The sequence below is a fragment of the Taudactylus pleione genome, unplaced genomic scaffold, assembly GCF_031769625.1.
Source record: "Taudactylus pleione unplaced genomic scaffold, aTauple2 ptg000041l, whole genome shotgun sequence".
In the NCBI taxonomy this organism is placed as follows: Eukaryota; Metazoa; Chordata; class Amphibia; order Anura; family Myobatrachidae; genus Taudactylus; species Taudactylus pleione.
Window position 1 is genome coordinate 11,842,440 of NW_028284443.1, and position 19,716 is coordinate 11,862,155.

Here is a 19,716-nt window from a genome sequence, read left to right on the forward strand (position 1 = left end):
TATCTAAATATCATTGTTTCATACATGCATATGTCATGCTAACTGAACCACTGTCCACAAGCAATAAAAATAAACAATAAAACATTTTGTGGCAATAAGAAATATATTTTATGGGGGTATAATCATCAGTACACAGTATCTAATAAAAGCAATCTTGGCAATGCAAAATAAGTAAAGTGATTGTTTATGCGGTCATTTTACTTCCAAGTTTGAACCCGGCCGCTCATGCACAATGCAAAAATCTGTTTACTAAATGAAATTATAATGCTAATGGCACATACTGTAGATAGAAAAGACAAAATAAAATGTAATTGGGACAATGTAAAATTCTCTTGGTGTGATACACGAAAGGACGTCAGAGAGCTGCATATGTGTCTTTACTTGAAGAACTACATAATGAGCATGGCCGAATGCACTTCCTGAATATGAAGTTGATAGTGTAACATCACTTCTGCTAGCAACACACAGCATACATATACTGTACATCCTCTTTTCAAACATCAAATACATACAATATAACAAATGTGTATTTGCAAAATAGAGCAGCAGTGGTAAATGTGAGGACAGTGCAGACATAAACAATCTAAATTGCATTTGCAATTGGAAGAAAGTTTTAAGTGACACATGCTGGGTACACACTATATACGATATGTCGTTCAATCAGCCGGCGAACATCATATTACTTAGTGCATCTGTTTGTGTGTACAGAAGATAGGGGGCCTATGATCTAAGCCTTGGAGAGATATAAAGTGGATGGAAATAAAGTACCAACCAATCAGCTCTTAACTGTCACTTTATAGGCTGTGCTTAAAAAATTACAGTTAGGAGCTGATTGGTTGGTATTTTATCGCCATCCACTGTATCACTTTCCAAGGCTTTGATTTTGTGAATGATATTGTTCACATACATATTGCATCAGCACTGAAGCACAGCCAATGCCAATATATCTTGCAGATATATCGGTACATCTGGCTGCCTATACGGCAGACGCACTGACCAACCCATATGCTGTCTTAGGAACCATGACTATGACGTCAATACTGGTTCCTGTGGTCAGACATGTATTAGTACGTGTGTATGCACAATATTATTTGTGCATACCAATTACCAAAATGTTGTATTGGAAGGCCCATTAGGAGGGCGGCCAATCCATTGTTCAGGTTTGTGCCCAGCAAAAGTTTTGGAATTTGGGATCTAGTCTGGAAATTCTACCAGATCAGTGATAAAGAAAGGGGTACTTAAAGTGTGTTCCTCTTGAAAGGGATCCAGACACGTCCATATGTGATGTTTTTTATGGTCATAGAAAGCACTGTCTGCTTCCACAACATAGCTGATGGATCTGTTGGCAAGTATCTGCACAGTTCCTACTTTGTCAAACACTGAAGTCAATATGTGAACTGTCTGCCTAGAATACAGAGGACTCAAATGGTATGATGATTTGTCGCAATCTTGAATTTAGTAAATGTATTCTGTGGTTGTGGAAATTATGGTGATACTGTAGTAAGCCCATCACATGGTGAGTTCCTTAAACTGAGAAGTGCCATGAACACATCATACCCATTGAATTGTGGATAGCAAAGGCTGCTGGTGGTGTGTGTAATGTCCCATTGACTTGTGAAGGCCTGAAACTTGCTACTCATGAACTGAATTGCATTGTCTAAGAGAAGCTGCCATGGTAAGCCATGCACAAAGAAGTGTCATTTTTATCATGTTCATGATTGTAGTACTTGTGAGATTGGGTATATAGTCAGTTGTGAACCAACCAGAGTATGAGTCAACTATTACCAAATGCTTGTTTCCCCTCTGACCAAATTCTCAGTGGCCACTATGGACCAAGGAAGATCAGGCACATTATGCAATGGGGTTGCTTGGTGTGATGTCCCAAAGAGCATGGCAGTACACAAGAGCAGCAGGAACCTTCTCAACAACAGCAGATATAGAGGGTCAGAAGACTTTGCTTTGTTTCTTCTCACCCAGGGAGGCCTTGATGAACATGGTTAATATTAAAGTTCTATATAGCATTTGCAGCAAAGAAAATATCAATTATTTCTGTACAGGCACTGTGATGGGCTCTGTTTCCACAGCTGCTGTTTGAAAATAGGGATAGTCAACTCTCAGAAACAATATACAGATGCAATAAACAGTGCTTTTATGAGGATGGAAGAATATACACAAACAATCAGATGAAGTGATTTGTAAAAAATAGCAGCATTTAATCTCTAATAAAATAGATATAAAATATGTCACTAAATAAAACCATAATATAACTTTATATTATTGCATAAGCACCTCTACAGTATCTGAATATTGGTAGTCCAAATGGAGTATACAGTAAATGCAGTATATAGTGTACCGTTTCTATGTGACTCCCTGGGAATATCAATAATAGAAAAGTTTGGTGGTATGGTACACTGAGGAGTATGATACCAACTCACGATATTGAGGGTCCTAATTAATTGGCGGAACAGTAATCATGCTTTGATGGTAGGTCCCTTGGAGTGGTGAGGTAAATTCCTGTGGCTTGTATATTCTCCGTCTGACCAAAATCCACTTTAAAACTAAATTGAAGTCCCGGAATCTGGTTCATGTCACAAAGGATTCACTGCATGCTCCAATAGAGTCTAAGAGAGTTGGGGTGCTACAACACGGAATGCGTTTCGCTGGGTAACACCCAGCTTTTTCAAAGGTGACTGCTTCTTATAAGAGGTGGATTTTTATACCTTCACTAATATGGCTGCTAATTAGTTTACCTGATTGTTACTGTACTTCATTCGTATATAATACTTAAATATGTTTTGATCATTGTATATTACCTGTATATACCTTAGTATTAGAACTATTAGAACTAGTCTAAAAGTATTGCTAAACACAGGCTTATTTGCATACTTTTGATGGCAAATCTTCCTGGAGAGCTTTGGAAGGATCTCAGGCTTCTTCTGTGGAGGATCATAGATAAGGATTTTGTTTTATATTGTCTGTAGATGTATGCTATGTTTGGTTGTCAGAACTGATGTCACACCATCCACTTCATGTTAAGGAAGTGCCCTGTTATATATTTCTTCAGAAAAAGACATGTTTTATGCAGCTCTCTGGTGTCCTGTCATGGATCACACATAGAGAACTTTACATGGTGTCAGAAGTTGGCAATTATGGTCCAGGGTCTCAGTCGCAACAAACTACTGGTCTTCTGCATTACAATTCTGGACTTTGATGTGTCGTACAAACATGGTATGAAGCTCCATGCTGATACACTCTTTTTCACTTATCATTCCCATTCTGATGATCCTGATGATTACATCAATGTCATGGAGTTTGATATTCTGTTACCCAGGTGTTTGGAGGTGCTCCACAAAACCAATCTTAATAATGTCCTGTTCCAATGCCTATCACATTGTCCTGAGTGGCTGCCCTCCTCTTCCAGGGAGTTATCTCATGATCTGACTTCATTCTTTGTAATGCGTGATGAACTGACCCTCTCTGATAGAGTTCTCCATTGATGTCAATGGTTTGTCATACCAAATGCTATATAGTATATAGATGCAATAAACAGTGCTTTATGAGGATGGAAGAATATACACAAACAATCAGATTAAGTAATTTGTAAAAAATAGCAGCATTTAAACTCCAATAAAATACATATAAAATATTTCACTAAATAAAACAATAATATAACATTGTATTATTGCATAAGTACCTCTCTTTGAATATTGGTAGTACAAATGGAGTATAAATGCAGTATATAGTGTCCCATTCCTATGTGACTCCCTGGGAATATCAAAAGAATAATAGAACATTTTTCTGGCATGATCCACTGAGTAGTATGATACCAGCTCATGATATTGAGGGTCCTAATTAATTGGCGGAACAGTAATCATGCTTTGATGGTAGGTCCCTTTGAGTGGTGAGGTAAATTCCTGTGGCTTGTATATTCTCTGTCTGGCCAAAATACACTTTAAAATGAAATTGAAGTCCCGGAATCTGGTTCATGTCACAAGATATTCACTGCAAGCTCCAATAGAGTCCAAGAGAGTTGGGGTGCTACAACACCGAACGCGTTTCGCTGGGTAACCCCCAGCTTTATCAAAGGTAACTGCTTCTTATAAGAGGTGGATTTTTATACCTTCACTAATATGGCTGTTAATTAGTTCACCTGAATGTTATTGCACTTCATCCGTATATAATACTTAATATACAATGATCAAAACATAATTAATACATCATGTTATGGAGGCAGACTTTATACCTACTTAAACTAAAAGCACAATAGTCTTAAAAAGAAAAGAAAAGGAAACTTACTTATACTTTCTCTTCTATTAAGCACTCGTCAGCTCATAAACAATAAGTCACATGATCACTGCTTAGTAAGGAAGGTATTCTCCATATAACACGTGATTATTACACGTGGTCATTAAGTTACCAATCGGATCTCACTAAAATTTGCCCATTCTTATCATGGCGTTTAAGATCTGAATATGTGTCCCGATCATGTGACAACACTTAATTTGTGTATCTCTATCAATCTAAATTCTATTATCATTACATCACTTTTTTGCATGAGGCAAAGATAGAAACCATGCGAGTTCATGGGCCAATTATCTACCCTCATTCTTCCAATACTTAATCTTAATCACTGTAATTTAATTATCATATACTTCTAATCTTAATCACTGTAATTGAATTATTATATGCTTCTATCATATTAGTACCAAACTCAGCTTCATTAAAAAATGTATTTATGTATACCTAATATACCTGCAAATCTTATACTCATTTTGTCTTATCTATCTTTCGTATTGTTGATATCTTTTTTCCCTTATTTTATTACTATAAGGAAAGGATAAAGAAAGGGATGGGTAAGGAAAGAGGGGGGTGGAGGAAAAGGGATTTGAGAATTAGGGACTAAAAAAAAGGAGAAAGAGGGGAAGGGGAGAAAGAGGGACAGGGAAATGGGAAGGAACAGGGGGGAAGGGGAAATGTTTCTGTGTTATTATACTCTAACAGAAGGAAAAAAGAAAACATTCTTAAATATTTATATATTTACATAGATAGCATTGTTATTAAGGCAGTCTTTATATATTTGTTACTTAAAAATATGTAGCATATGTACTTATTTGTCATGGACAACTCATGCATATTTAATGGGATGAAAGCATTATTCCCAATATTTCCAAAGATCCTTTATTTTATTTTATTTTAGAAAAGACACAAAGGGAATATGAGACACGTAGAAAAAAAGAAGAGAAAATGAAGTAACTTCCAGCCTCATCAGACATCCTTCTATAAGACCACATTCAGTTTTACAGATTCATTTAACCCATTCGGGTGTATTGAATCTAATTTGAACATCCAAAAAACTTCTTGAGCGCTTAAGCACTTGAACCTGTCTCCTCCCCTCCTAGTTACCGGAATATGTTCTAGTCCAACTAGTTTCAAACAACTCGGGTCTCCATTATGATGTTCACTATAGTGTCTGGATACACTGTGAGTTAAGTTCTTATTAAGGATATTCCTATGGTGTTCCATAAATCTGGTCTTTCCCATGTGGGTGGTTCTTCCCACATATCGTAGGTCAAACCCGCAGGTAAGGAGAAAGATGGTAAATTCCGTGTTGCAGTTAATGAAACTTTTAATATTTTCACATTGTCCTTCTTTCAATCCCGGGTTTGTGGTTGATCTTGTAATCTGTTGGCACATAGTACATCTAGTGCCTCCACATTTATAGAAACCATAAGTAGGTTTTAAACAAGGCAACTCTTGTAAAAATTGGTTTGATGGAGTAAGAGGTTTTAAATGACTTAGTGCCAACATATTTTTTAATGACCCATTCTTTAAAAATAAAATCTTGTGTAGCTGGTATATGTTCCCGTAAGACATTGTCTTGTCTTAAAATATTATAATTATTAAGTACTATTTGTTTAATATTAGAGTGCTGACTATTAAACATTGTTATAAATCCCAAATGATTTTCATTCCTTGTATTTCTCTGAAATTTTTCTTTCTTATGTAGAAGACTACATCTAGAGACTAATCTAGTTTCTCTCTGGCTTTCGGGATCAGAGCATGGGGATAACCTCTAGATAAGAAGGATTTTGCCATGTCCTATGCTTGTGTCTCAAAGATCTTAATATTTGTACAATTCTTCTGCAAGCAAAGAAACTGTCCCTTGGGTATATTCCTTTTCCACGCACAACTATGTTCACTTTTATAATGTAAATAGGCATTCATTCCAACTTCTTTAACATAATTAGAAGTCTGCATATGTCCTTCTTTTGTCTATAGGTTTATATCCAGAAAATTCATCTGAGTGGGATATGTGTGAGTGAAGGTCAAATTATAAGTGTTAGAATTAAGAGTGGAAACAAAGGAAAGTGCTGATTCAGAATCCCCATCCCAAATGCAAAATAAATAATCTATATAATGGCCGTAAAGGACCAGATGCCCGCTGAGCTCGCTCCCCCACACATGGTGGTCCTCAAAGTGACCCATGTATATGTTCACATAGCCTGTCACAAATCTGGTCCCCATGGCCATTCCTGTCACCTGTAAGTAGTTTGAAAAATAATTGTGATGAAGAATATACGAAATTGAATCCAGTAAAAATGTGATGGGTCTCTTTGTTAAATCACCATCAGATCTCAATCTTATCTCAATAGCCATGAGACCTTTCTAATGAGGTATATTTGTATATAAACTTTGGACATCCAAAGTAAGAAATGCATATGATTCTTTCCACTCTAAGTTTTGAATCAGTTCAAGAAAGTGGGTAATATCTTTGATATGTGATTTTAATATAGAAACACGTGGCTGTAAATGTGCATCAACATAATGTGATAAATTAGAAGAAAGTGACCCTAGACCGGTAATAATAGAGCAAACTGGTGATGTAGTGAGGGATTAGTGAATATTAGGGAGGTGATAATAAATTGGAATTGTGGGGTGCTCAGTGAATAAAAATGTTAATTCCTCTCCTGATATAACCCCATTTGTAAGTGCAGAATCAAGAAGGTTCCTCAAAATAAGGAGGTAGCTTCGGGTGGGGTCTGATGGTAACTTGGAGTAAAAATCTTTATTTTCTAGCTGTCTAGTGGCTCCCAATATATAGTCGCTCCTATTTTGTACCACTAGACCCCCTCCTTTAACTGCCTCCTTCACTACAATATTCAAGTCTTCCATAAGTTTACGTAATGCTTTCGTTTCCCATTTATTCAAATTCATTGTTTGTTGTTTAGAACTTTGACTACATATTTGTCTAAAATCATCTAAAGTGGTCTTATAAAAACTTTCAATGCTGGTACTCTTACATTTAATGGGGTAAAAATCAGATCTTACCCTAAGAGATTCTTTATATCAAAAAGCTTTTTTGGTAATTGATTTATTGTTTCGGGAGTATTCTCTTCCAAAAGTTCATTTAAAATCTTAAGTATTTGATCATCTTCTATATCTAGTAGAATCAGATTGGCTTCTACTCTTTGTTTATTAATAGTTTTTTTAGAAAAATATATTTTCCTGCACAATGTTCTTACAAATCTATTGAGTTCCACAAATAAAGTAAATATATTGGAAGCTGCTGTAGGTGCAAATTTTAAGCCTTTGCTTAACAGTGATATTTCACTTGCAGATGTTTTAGATGAAAGTTTATATAAACTTCTTATCTCTTTTTGGAGTTAGATTTGGCCAATTTCTGTCTGGGTGTGATTCTTTTTGTATTTTCCTCTGACAATATCCTAAAAATACTTCTGAGTTGTCTTCATTTAGTTCCCTGGTATATTGACTAGATTCTTTAGGTCTTGCACCTGTTCTCTATTGGTTATTTTCTATATTGGAGCCTATTTTAGGTTGGTTGTGAGGTGAGTAGACCCTCTGTCTCCCCCTGTCACTCCTCCCCCACAACCCTCCTTGGTATTTCTCTATTTTACTTTTGATATTTTTATTATAATTGTCTCTCCTTCTCCCTCCATTTGATCTATCAATATAGTGATCTAATTCTTTAGGGTTTTCCTTTTTAATGACCATCCTGTATGTTCTTACTTGTCCCTTTTTATAATCTTCTAAATCTCATTTGAATTTTTTGCATTTATTTTCTATCATGTTATGTTCGAATTTAGTTATCCTATCCATCACTAGAGTATCTCTTTCTTTAAACTCTTTTGAATTTTTTTGTGGTTCCAACTTATTTTTCAGGAGTTCTCTCTCTTTTTCTATCTCCTTAAACTTTTTAGTTCTATATGAGATAATTATTTCCATCAATACCAAAGAACATTTATCTAAAGCCTCTTCCCATTTATTTTGATGTTCACTATTATCAGGGAAAATAGATGGTTTAAAAATCCTTAAACCCCTAGGTATCATTTTTTTTATCTAAATATTTCTGCAGGTTAGTGCTATCTAGCCAATGTATGATTTCCATCTTGAGTAAATCCTCTAATTTATAGAATTCATCTCTGAGTTGACATTCTGAATCCTCAGTGTACAGATCAAAAAATAACTTCCACCGTGTAAGAAAAGTCTGCCTCCTATTTATTCGATCCTTAAACTTGGAAAAAGTGCCCATACTAGCTGCCTGATAAGACTATGTGTATTGCAGCAAAGGAAATATCAATTATTTCTGTACAAGCGCTCTAATAGGCTTTGTTTCCACAGCGGCTTTTTGATAATAGGGATAGTCAACCCTCAGAAACAATATATAGATGCAATTAACTGTGTATATTCTTCCATCCTCATAACAGCACTAACAATCAGATTAAGTTATTTGTAAAAAATAGCAGCATTTAATCTCTAAAAAAATACATATAAAAATGTTTCACTAAATAAAACAATAATATAACAATGTATTATTGCATAAGCACCATTCTTTGAATATTGGTAGGCCAAATGGAGTATAAATGCAGTACAGTATATAGTGTCCCATTCCTATGTGACTCCCTGGGAATATTAAGAATAATAGAAAAGAATAGGTCCTTAAAAAATAAGTTGGCACTGAGTCATTTAATACCTCATACTCCATCAAACAAACTTGGTCGAGGTATGCCTTGGTTAAAACCTACTTATGGTTTCTATAAATGTGGAGGCACTAGATGTACTACATGCCAACACGTTACAAGATCAACCAGGATCCCGGGATTGAAAGAAGGACAATGCGAAAATATTAAAAGTTTCATTAACTGCAACACGGAATTCACCATCCATCTCCTTACCTGCGGGTTTGACCTATAATATGTGGGAAGAACCACCCGCATGGTAAAGACCAGATTTATGGAACGCCGTAGGAATATCCTTAATAAGAACTAAACTCACAGTATATCCAGACACTATAGTGAACATCATAAAGGAGACCCAAGTTGTTTGAAACTAGTTGGACTAGAACATATTCCGGTAACTAGGAGGGGAGGAGACAGGTTCAAGTGCTTATGCACCCAAGACATTTTTTGGATGTTCAAATTAGATTCAATACACCCGAATGGGTTAAATGATTCTGTAGAACTGAATGTGGTCTTATAGAGGGATGTCTGATGAGGCTGGAAGATACTTACTTTTCTCTTCTTTTTGATCTACGTGTCTCATAATCCCTTTGTGTCTTTTCTAAAATAAAATAAAAGATCTTAGGAAATATTGGGAATAATGCTTTCATCCCATTAAATATGCATGAGTTGTCCATGACAAATAAGTAACTACATATTTTTAAGTAACAAATATATAAAGACTGCCTTAATAACAATGCTATCTATGTAAATATATAAATATTTAAGAATGTTTTCTTTTTTCCTTCTGTTAGAGTATAATAACACAGAAACATTTCCCCTTCCCCCCTGTTCTTTCCCATTTCCCTGTCCCTCTTTCCCCCCTTCCCCTCTTTCTCCTTTTTTTTCAGTCCCTAATTCCCAAATCCCTTTTCCTCCACCCCCCTCTTTCCTTACCCTTCCCTTTCTTTCTCCTTTCCTTATAGTAATAAAATAAGGGAATAAAGATATCAACAATGCGAAAGATAGATAAGACAAAATGAGTATAAGATTTGCAGGTATATTATGTATACATAAATACATTTTTTAATGAAGCTGAGTTTGGTACTAATATGATAGAAGTATATGATAATTAAATTACAGTGATTAAAATAAGAAGTATATGATAACTAAATTACAGTGATTAAGATTAAGTATTGGAAGAATGAGGGTAGATAATTGGCCCATGAACTCACATGGTTTCTATCTTTGCCTCATGCAAAACAGTGATGTAATGATAATAGAATTTAGATTGATAGAGATACACAAATTAAGTGTTGTCACATGATCGGGACACATATTCAGATCTTAAACGCCATGATAAGAATGGGCAAATTTTAGTGAGATCCGATTGGTAACTTAATGACCACGTGTAATAATCACGTGTTATATGGAGAATACCTTCCTTACTAAGCAGTGATCATGTGACTTATTGTTTATGAGCTGACGAGCGCTTAATAGAAGAGAAAGTATAAGTAAGTTTCCATTTTTTTCTCTCTTTTTAAGACTACTGTGCTTTTAGTTTAAGTAGGTATAAGGTCTGCCTCCATAACATGATGTATTAAATATGTTTTGATCATTGTATATTAAGTATTATATACGGATGAAGTGCAATAACATTCAGGAGAACTAATTAACAGCCATATTAGTGAAGGTATAAAAATCCACCTCTTATAAGAAGCAGTTACCTTTGATAAAGCTGGGGGTTACCCAGCAAAATGTGTTTGGTGTTGTAGCACCCCAACTCTCTTGGACTCTATTGGAGCTTGCAGTGAATATTTTGTGACATGAACCAGATTCTGGGACTTCAATTTCATTTTAAAGTGGATTTTGGCCAGACGGAGAATATACAAGCCACAGGAATTTACCTCACCACTCAAAGGGACCTACCATCAAAGCATGATTACTGTTCCGCCAATTAATTAGGACCCTCAATATCATGAGCTGGTATCATACTACTCAGTGGATCATGCCAGAAAAATGTTCTATTATTTTTTTGATATTCCCAGGGTGTCACATATGAATGGGACACTATATACTGCATTTATACTCCATTTGTACTACCAATATTCAGAGATAAGTGCTTATGCAATAACACAATGTTATATTATTGTTTTATTTAGTGAAATATTTTATATGTATTTTATTGGAGTTTAAATGCTGCTATTTTTTACAAATTACTTAATCTGATTGTTTGTGTATATTCTTCCATCCTCATAAAAGCACTGTTTATTGCATCTATATACTATATAGCATTTGGTATGACAAACCATTGACATCAAAAGAGAACTCTATTAGAGAGGGTCAGTTCATCACGCATTACAAAGAATGAAGTCAGATCATGAGATAACTCCCTGGAAGAGGAGGGCAGCCACTCAGGACAATGTGATAGGCATTGGAACAGGACATTATTAAGATTGGTTTTGTGGAGCACCTCCAAACACCTGGGTAACAGAACATCAAACTCCATGACATTGATGTAATCATCAGGATCATCAGAATGGGAATGATAAGTGAAAAAGAGTGTATCAGCATGGAGCTTCTTACCATGTTTGTACACCACATCAAAGTCCAGAACTGTAATGCAGAAGACCAGTAGTTTGTATCGTCTGAGACCCTGGACCATAATTGCCAACTTCTGACACCATGTAAAGTTCTCTATGTGTGATACATGACAGGATACCAGAGAGCTGCATAAAACATGTCTTTTTCTGAAGAAATATATAATGAACATGGCCAACAGGGAACTTCCTTAACATGAAGTGGATGGTGTGACATCAGTTCTGACAACCAAACATAGCATACATCTACAGACAATACAAAACAAAATCCTTATCTATGATCCTCCACAGAAGAAGCCTGATATCCTTCCAAAGCTCTCCAGGAAGATTTGCCATCATAAGTATGCAAATAAGCCTGTGTTTAGCAATGCTTTTAGATTAGTTCTAATACTAAGGTAAAGTAGAAGTTAGAATCATGTGTGCTTTGTACAGTAGATGAATATCAGAAACACATTTTTCGCATATAATTTAATGGTATTAATCCTAATTTTTTTTTATTAATCAATCAATACACAATAGTCGTGTCCTAACTGTAGCTAATCATACTTTTCTATTAGTGGTTAAAGAGAGCTAATGTTAGTAAAAAAACACCTTAATACAAAGTAAGCAAGTCTGAAGTGGTTCTATATCTAATAATATATTAATGGGGACATGTGACTAGGCCATAAATCCATATGAGATGCTGCTGTTTAGTGATTAATGTCTAATTAAAAATATTGGCATATTTGCATCTAAACCTGGTTGAATGTGAGTATGCCTGGTCAGAAAAGTGGTGTATCTGCTGTTAATGCCACTTTCTCTATAGTTCTTGTGTTGGTATATATTCAACTCAGACAGTATGGGCCATAACTAAGAGATGTGCTCTACTCTGCAAATGTACAAAAATACACCACATTGACTTTTTCTGGAAACAAGTTATGTCTATTTTACTACCAATTCTTCATCAACCCCTCTATTTCAATCTTTGAATGTTTTTCATTTCAACTACATACCGGATGGTCCCTAAGTGTGGAAACACCTTTATAAAAAAGGAAATGAGCAAGGAAATATTAATCTAGTGTCTACACATATGATATGGGAGAGGGGGAAAACTTTTTAGAGTATGTCACCAGTACGGTGGCCATCTTGAAATCAGCCACCTTGGATGCAACTCTAATTTTTTAATTGGGAATGTAGTCATGTGACATATCAAACAGATGCAGAATTTCATAAGACAAAAAAGGGGTTCTTCGTTTTAATATATCTTTATTCTTTCTCGAGTTTTAACATAAGGTTTGTAGGACATGTTCGAAGTGCTGTCCACCATGTTGCAGTGTTAAGGCTATTCTCTTTTTCCATTCTTGATGGAACTTGACCGACATGTCTGGCTGAATCTGAGCACAATCATCAACATTTTGTTGTTGCAGATTATAACAATCTTGTATCTTCACAGCATAAACACGTTCCTTCAGGTAACCCCACAGATTAATATTTCTGTACTCATTTTCCTTTCTATAAAGGTGTTTTCACACTTCTGGACCACCCTGTAAATAAATATAATCAACATTAATAAACAGGATGGCACTTACTGTATACTGAGTTGGATGTATGTCCGTTCACTTAGCATAACATACTCAAATTTGTACTGTGCACACCCACAAAAAAATCTGTATGCCAATTTGGTAGGTGTGCCTCCTTACACTTAGAGAAGCACAACAGCATAGTGAAATGGCAGTCTAATTTAAGTTGAGTAGAGTAAGGAGTGTTTATGTAATTGCAAACTGAAACAGACCCGCAAAGACAGCCATATACAGCTGTATCCTAATATACAGTACCTAAGGGTATACTTACTAAAGGGTCGGTTTTGAGTTGATTCTTACTTAGACTTAAATCGCTTGAAATCAGCTCAAAATGTACTTTCTAATGCACTGTCAAAATCTCTCATCTACTAACATTCAATTTTGAAATTGATTTCAAAATCGAATGTGGTGTGAGTCAATTTTGGCAGGTGTAAATGCATTCAGTTTTTATCTTTCTGTTCAAAACCAAGAGCAAATAAAACCTAAACATTTGGAGATAAAAGCATCTACAAAAAACAAGCATGCACAGATTACTATGACCTGTGCATTATTCTTAGGGTTAAATTAGGATAAAAAGTAAAAAAAATTACACGGAGTCCCCCTCCTAAACCAGCCCTAGGTTTCCCCTATTTTCCATTAACCAGAACCAGGCTGAACCAGCCAGGTGGTAATGACAGAGGAGGACACACAGCATAGGATCCTTCTGCCAAAGCATTAATCCAGCCCCAAACTGGTCAGCACAGGGCTGGCAATCCCCAAAAAGTGGAGACCCACCCATAAAATGGGGTACCCCCTCCTGGATGCAGAAGTTGATCCTCTTCCTCAAGAAGATGTCCTAGGCCTTAGTATAATAAAAATAATTCAGAGACTCCAGAGAAATGCAGCTGGCAGCGCCCACTGCTACTCAAAATAACTTAAGGTCATTCGCGGTCATCTCCATTCACTATAATGGATAAGCTGTTTTCATGGACGTAGCCGCTCTCAGCCAATCAGCAGTTGCTGCCATCAGCCAATCAGCGGCTGCTACCATCGATTTTGCCTTTAGTAAATCCCTGATTTGCTAAAGGCAATCTATTTAAGATCACCTAAATACACCAATAATTCAAAGTCAACCTAAATCGACCTTTAGTAAATATACCCCCTAGCTTCAATATGCCATACAGCATGAGACACCAGCTGCTCTGATAGGCAGGGCCGGATTAAGGGGGGGGCGACAGGGGCGATGGTCCCGGAGCCCCCACACACTGAGGGATCCCACCTCTAGAGCATGCAGGGGGGTTTGAGTAGTTTGAAACCCACCCTGACGGAACAATTCCCCCTGCTACTACTGTGGCCGAAGGGGGCAGAGCCAATAGGCAAGCACCACCCCCAAATGACCCGCATACCGCGGCATTATGGTGCAAGGGGGCAGTGCCTAAGGATCTGAGCAGCAGCTGCATAAAAAGTAAGTTTGTATATGTACTGCTTTATTGTGTATATACCATATGTGTATGTATGTGTATATGTGTACATGTTACTGTATATACAGTATGTGTTAGTGTGTCTATACTGTGTATATGTTAGAGTGTATATGTGTACAGTATGTATGTGTATATATGTATTAGTGTGTATACTGTATATGTGTGTATGTATGTGTTTGTGTATATGTGTTAGTGTGTATTTTATATATATATTATAATCGTTTGCTGCATATATATATATATATATATATATAGTCCCAATATTCAGCGGCACTCGAGGTCTTAAAAAATCACTGCTTTTATTAAGTCACCAACGTTTCACAAAAGGGCCCAGTAGCCCTGAAACGTTGGTGACTTAATAAAAGCAGTGATTTTTTAAGAACTCGAGTGCCGCTGAATATTGGGACTATGCAGTAATTTTTGCAGAGGGCACGGAGGCAGCGTGTTGGCATATGGAGTAGTGCCGGACCAGGAGGGATTGGTATTTATATATATAGTCAGAAATCCACTGCACTCGCCACTCCCAGATTTGGGTGCAAACTTGCACTCGCCATTCCCAGGCATGGGGTGCAAGTGGATTGTGACCACATTGCTTAAATAAATAAAAACTGAAAACTCAGTACTCACCATTGTTAAATCACTCACAATACTATAGAAATAAATAATGGGGTTTTGGTTCATGGATTGATCAATGCATTTAAGCCTGCAGCCCAAGCTATATATATGTGTATGTGTGTGTTTAATATACAAATGTATAAAAAAAATATATTTTATATATATATATATATATATATATATATATATATATATTTATATGTAACCCCCCAGATAATCCTGTATTTGCCCCTGCCCGCACAGTGTCAGGGTGACCAAGTGTCCAATGTCCCCTGTTCCTGAGCTGTGTTCTGAATGCTACAGCACAGTCAGCACTGCTGCATAGAGCACAGAGTGGCTCCCGAGTCCCCTCATCAGCATCACGTGGCACATCATGTCCGCAATGCTGATCACTGATATCGGGCCTCAGAAACCACTCTGCGCTCTATGCAGCAGAGCTGACTGTGCTGCTGTATTCACAACACAGCCCCCCAACCTGGCATCCCCACTGAAAACATAGATAACAGGTTCTGGGAGATAGAAAAACTAATGATGAAAGAAATAGAAACCTGGTAGGATATCAGGGGGATGGAACATTACATATCAGTGGACAGAATACTAAGAGGTTTAAGAATCATAAGAAATTCAACATTTGGTTTAGATAAACCTGAATTTATGAGAAAATGGGATGGTATTCTACATAAGTGCTCCTTGGATCTAATGAAGTTGATCATAGAGAAGAAAAGGGAAATACTCTCTAATGTAGAAAAAGAAAATCTAAACATGGAGACACAGATGGAGACCTACAAGGACAAGGAGGAATATAAGGACAATGAAAAAGTATTAACAAGAAAGATAGAAAAAGTGGAGAAGTTGTCATGAAGGGTAAAGAGAAGAAATTCATTATGGAAAAGAAAGACTATGAGTCAAATAAAATTAAAAATTGGAGTAGAATCCACAGACCAGGAAGATCTCACCATAGACTTCCATCCTGCGAAGAACCCAAATGGGAGATTCATACACCCCCCCCCCCAGAGGAGATACAGTTACAGAAAAGGACAGGATGAAAAATGTCAACCAAGAACAGCACCCTCACAAACTAGAAATCGCACTACAACATCTAGATTCTAATGGTGATAGTGACCTTTTTTTATCACCAGTACAAGAACAGCACATAAAAAACACATTCAGAGAGACGGCAAGATTAGCCTCCCCATTAAAAAGAAGGTTCAGAGAAGAAGAGGAAAACGGAGTGGGAGGAGGAAGGAACACCAACTGAAGGAATCTCCAGTAGATCCCAGAAAGAAATGCATTTTTAATATTTCTCAGCATACCCTCAAACAATCCAAAATATAATTATTAAGTAAAGGACTCAATTTTGTTCCAACTAACAAAATTAATAAATTTGACATCTTTATTGATCTAAATAAGTATGTTAGGACTTTAACCCTCAAAAGACATTTCCTTAGGAAAGAAGAGGCACCAATAAGGAATTATAATTAGACCTCTAAATCAGGACTAAAAGGGAAATCCACATATTACCCCTTAGAATCCAATGGGAGTCATATCAATGGTTTTTATGAAATTATTAAAAAAGACGTGTGAAAAAGATATAAATCAACCTGAAAGACATAATCTAAACCCACGAGAGAAAGAAGCTCTTTAGGCCCTAAAGAACAATCAAGATATAATTTTAAAACCGGCAGATAAAGTGGGGGGGGCTTGGTCATCATAGATTATTTATATTATTTGAAGGATGCACAGAAACTCCTCAATGATGGAAACTCATATGAAAAACTGGAAAGGAACCTATGGAAGATTATATAGAGGAACTAAGAACACTCATAGTTTTCCGTCTCCACAACAAGATCCTGATGAATGAAGAATTCCAATATTTAATGAAGACCAACCCCACCACCCCCATCTTCTACTTTTTACCAAAAATCCACAAGTCCCAAACAGAACCTCCTGGCAGACTGATTATCGCAGGTATAGAATCACTAACCTCCCATCTGTCAGAATATGTGGACATCTTCCTACAGAAATACGTGAAGGGACTTGAGTCTTACCTGAAGGACACAATGAGTATTTTGCAATGTATAGAAGGGATTCAATGGAAGGAATCCTACAGTTGGGCAACAATTGACGTTCAATCCCTTTACACATGCATTGAACACACAAAAGGAATCAATGCAACAAGGGAGTTTCTGGAATTGGATTAAACAATGGATATTTTACATAAAGAGTTTTTATGTGATCTTATATCTTTTATTTTAAACCACAATTGTTTTACACTTCTGGACCAATTTTATCATCAGATCTGTGGCACAGCCATGGGTACTACTTTCGCTCCCAGATTTGCAAACCTATTTATGGGGTGCTGGGAGGAGAAGTATGTTTACAATAATAACTCATTCAAAAATAATCTTATACTGTACAAAAGATACATAGATGATATTTTAATTATTATATTTGAAGGTCCTGAACAAAGTTTTTATCAGTTTTTATCCAAAGTCTCAAACAATAATATGAACTTGAAGTTTACGTCTAATTTCAGCACTCAGACAGTGGACTTTTTAGACTTGGTTTTAACAGGCGAGGGGGACAAGATTTCCACAAGGAATTTTATCAAAGAAGTTGATGCAAACAGTTACCTACATTATAAAAGCTGCCATTTGAAGAGATGGAAACAAAATATACCACACTCCCAGTTCTGCAGAATCAAGCGCAACTGTACTTGTGATGAACAGATCGAGGTACTGTATACGCTTACAGGTTTAGGGAAAAGGACTACCCTGAGGAAGTTCTGCAGACAGCCATTAATAAAATGAAGGCCCTGGATAGAAATGATCATTTAAAATACAAAACCAGGGAGGACAGTAAACAACAAATGGTGATGTTCACCACTACTTACAATGGCCAGGAAAGTAAAATCAGGAAATCTTTTAACCAACATTGGAACATTCTTCTCATGGGCCCAATACTGAAAAACATATTACCTCCAAAACCACAACTTGTTTTTAGAGAATCCAGAAATCTAAAAGATATACTACCACCAAGTATGCTGAGAAAGAGGAATAAACCACTGAAAATTTTTACTTAAATTTGCAAGGAAACTTATAAATGTGGGCATTGTAATATTTGCAAGTTCCTACACCCAAAGAGGAAAACTTTTACTAACTATGATGGATCAAAAGATCAAAGACTACCAAAGACTTTATGAATTGTAACTCAACTTCTATCATATACCTGCTAGAATGTAAATGTGGCAAGAAATATGTGGGGAAAACGAAGAGGACCTTGAAACTGAGAATTCAAGAGCATGTCAGGAATATTAAAAACAGGATAGAAGGACATGCAGTATCCAAACACTTCACCACAGAACATAACTCCAACCCAGAAGAGCTGAGCTTCAAAGCAATTGAACATGTGACACTAGGCAAAAGAGGAAGAGACCTGAGCAATCTACTTTCAAAAAGAGAAATGTACTGGATATTTGAACTCGGTACCATGGTCCCAAAAAGATTTAATGAAGGCTATGAAATAGCCCCCTTTCTATGAAGTTTCATCGATAAAGGAAATATACATTGAGACATTCTCTACTACCATACCACAAAATGGTGGCCAATCATAGGTGGGCCAGGTCAGTACTAGGAAGGGTGACCTCCTGGGAATACCTGGTGTAGTAGATCCCCTTTCAGACTCACAATCCAAGTAGAGACAATGCGGATGTAAAGTGTTTGGGGTAATGTAGGTTTCTACAGCCATACCACCATGCCTGTGCCAAAACTCATCTGATCTTGGAAGCTATACATGGCTGGGCTTGGCTAGTATTGGGAAGGGAGACCACCCAAGAATACCAGGTGCTGTAGACATAATCCCCTACTGAAAAACATACATCCATGATGCATAAACCTTGAAGATTTGAAGAAAGAAATTCCTGCATACCGACTGGACCAGTCAATTGGACTTTTAAACCTATTCTCTTGTTTGCAAAGGAATAATGGCTTTTTGGGAGCAACATAAAGAGATGCCATGAACAATGACTACTTATTCACCTATACACAATTATTGTTTCTAGAACTGGGTAGTTGGTCAACTTTCTAGTCAGAAACATCTTATAAAAAAACTGTGTAAAGAGATGAGAAACACTTTGAATCAAATTACATGTATACCATTAATGGGAATCACCCTATTTACACTCCTCTATGTATACATACCAGTTCACTATTTCTAATACTGAACTAGATTGAGCTTGTTTATATTCAAAATGAGCTATATATAGTCATGTTTTGAGCTATTGAATGGATATTTTTTGATATGTTAGATATTTGTGTATGTTCCCTCTTGCATCATCCCCATCCATGTACGGCACTCCAATACAGTACCCATGTACTGTAGCACAAAGCTAGTCATGCTACAGTATGGTGTTTCGAGTCTATTTATACTGTGCATGCCCAGTGGGTCAGGAGTCAAACACAGCGAAAGAGGGATGTCTGTATTACAGTACATACTGACTGTGCATTTAAAGTGCAAACTTGCATCA

The 19,716-nt window shown here is 36.5% G+C and overlaps 2 pseudogenes; one reads left to right on the plus strand and one right to left on the minus strand.

Moving 5' to 3' along the window:
* Positions 1 to 1,194: 1,194 nt before the first annotated feature.
* Positions 1,195 to 8,551, minus strand: LOC148537970 (uncharacterized; annotated as a pseudogene).
* A 10,375-nt stretch (positions 8,552 to 18,926) lies between these two features.
* Positions 18,927 to 19,045, plus strand: LOC148537971 (5S ribosomal RNA; annotated as a pseudogene).
* The last annotated feature ends 671 nt before the right edge of the window (positions 19,046 to 19,716 follow it).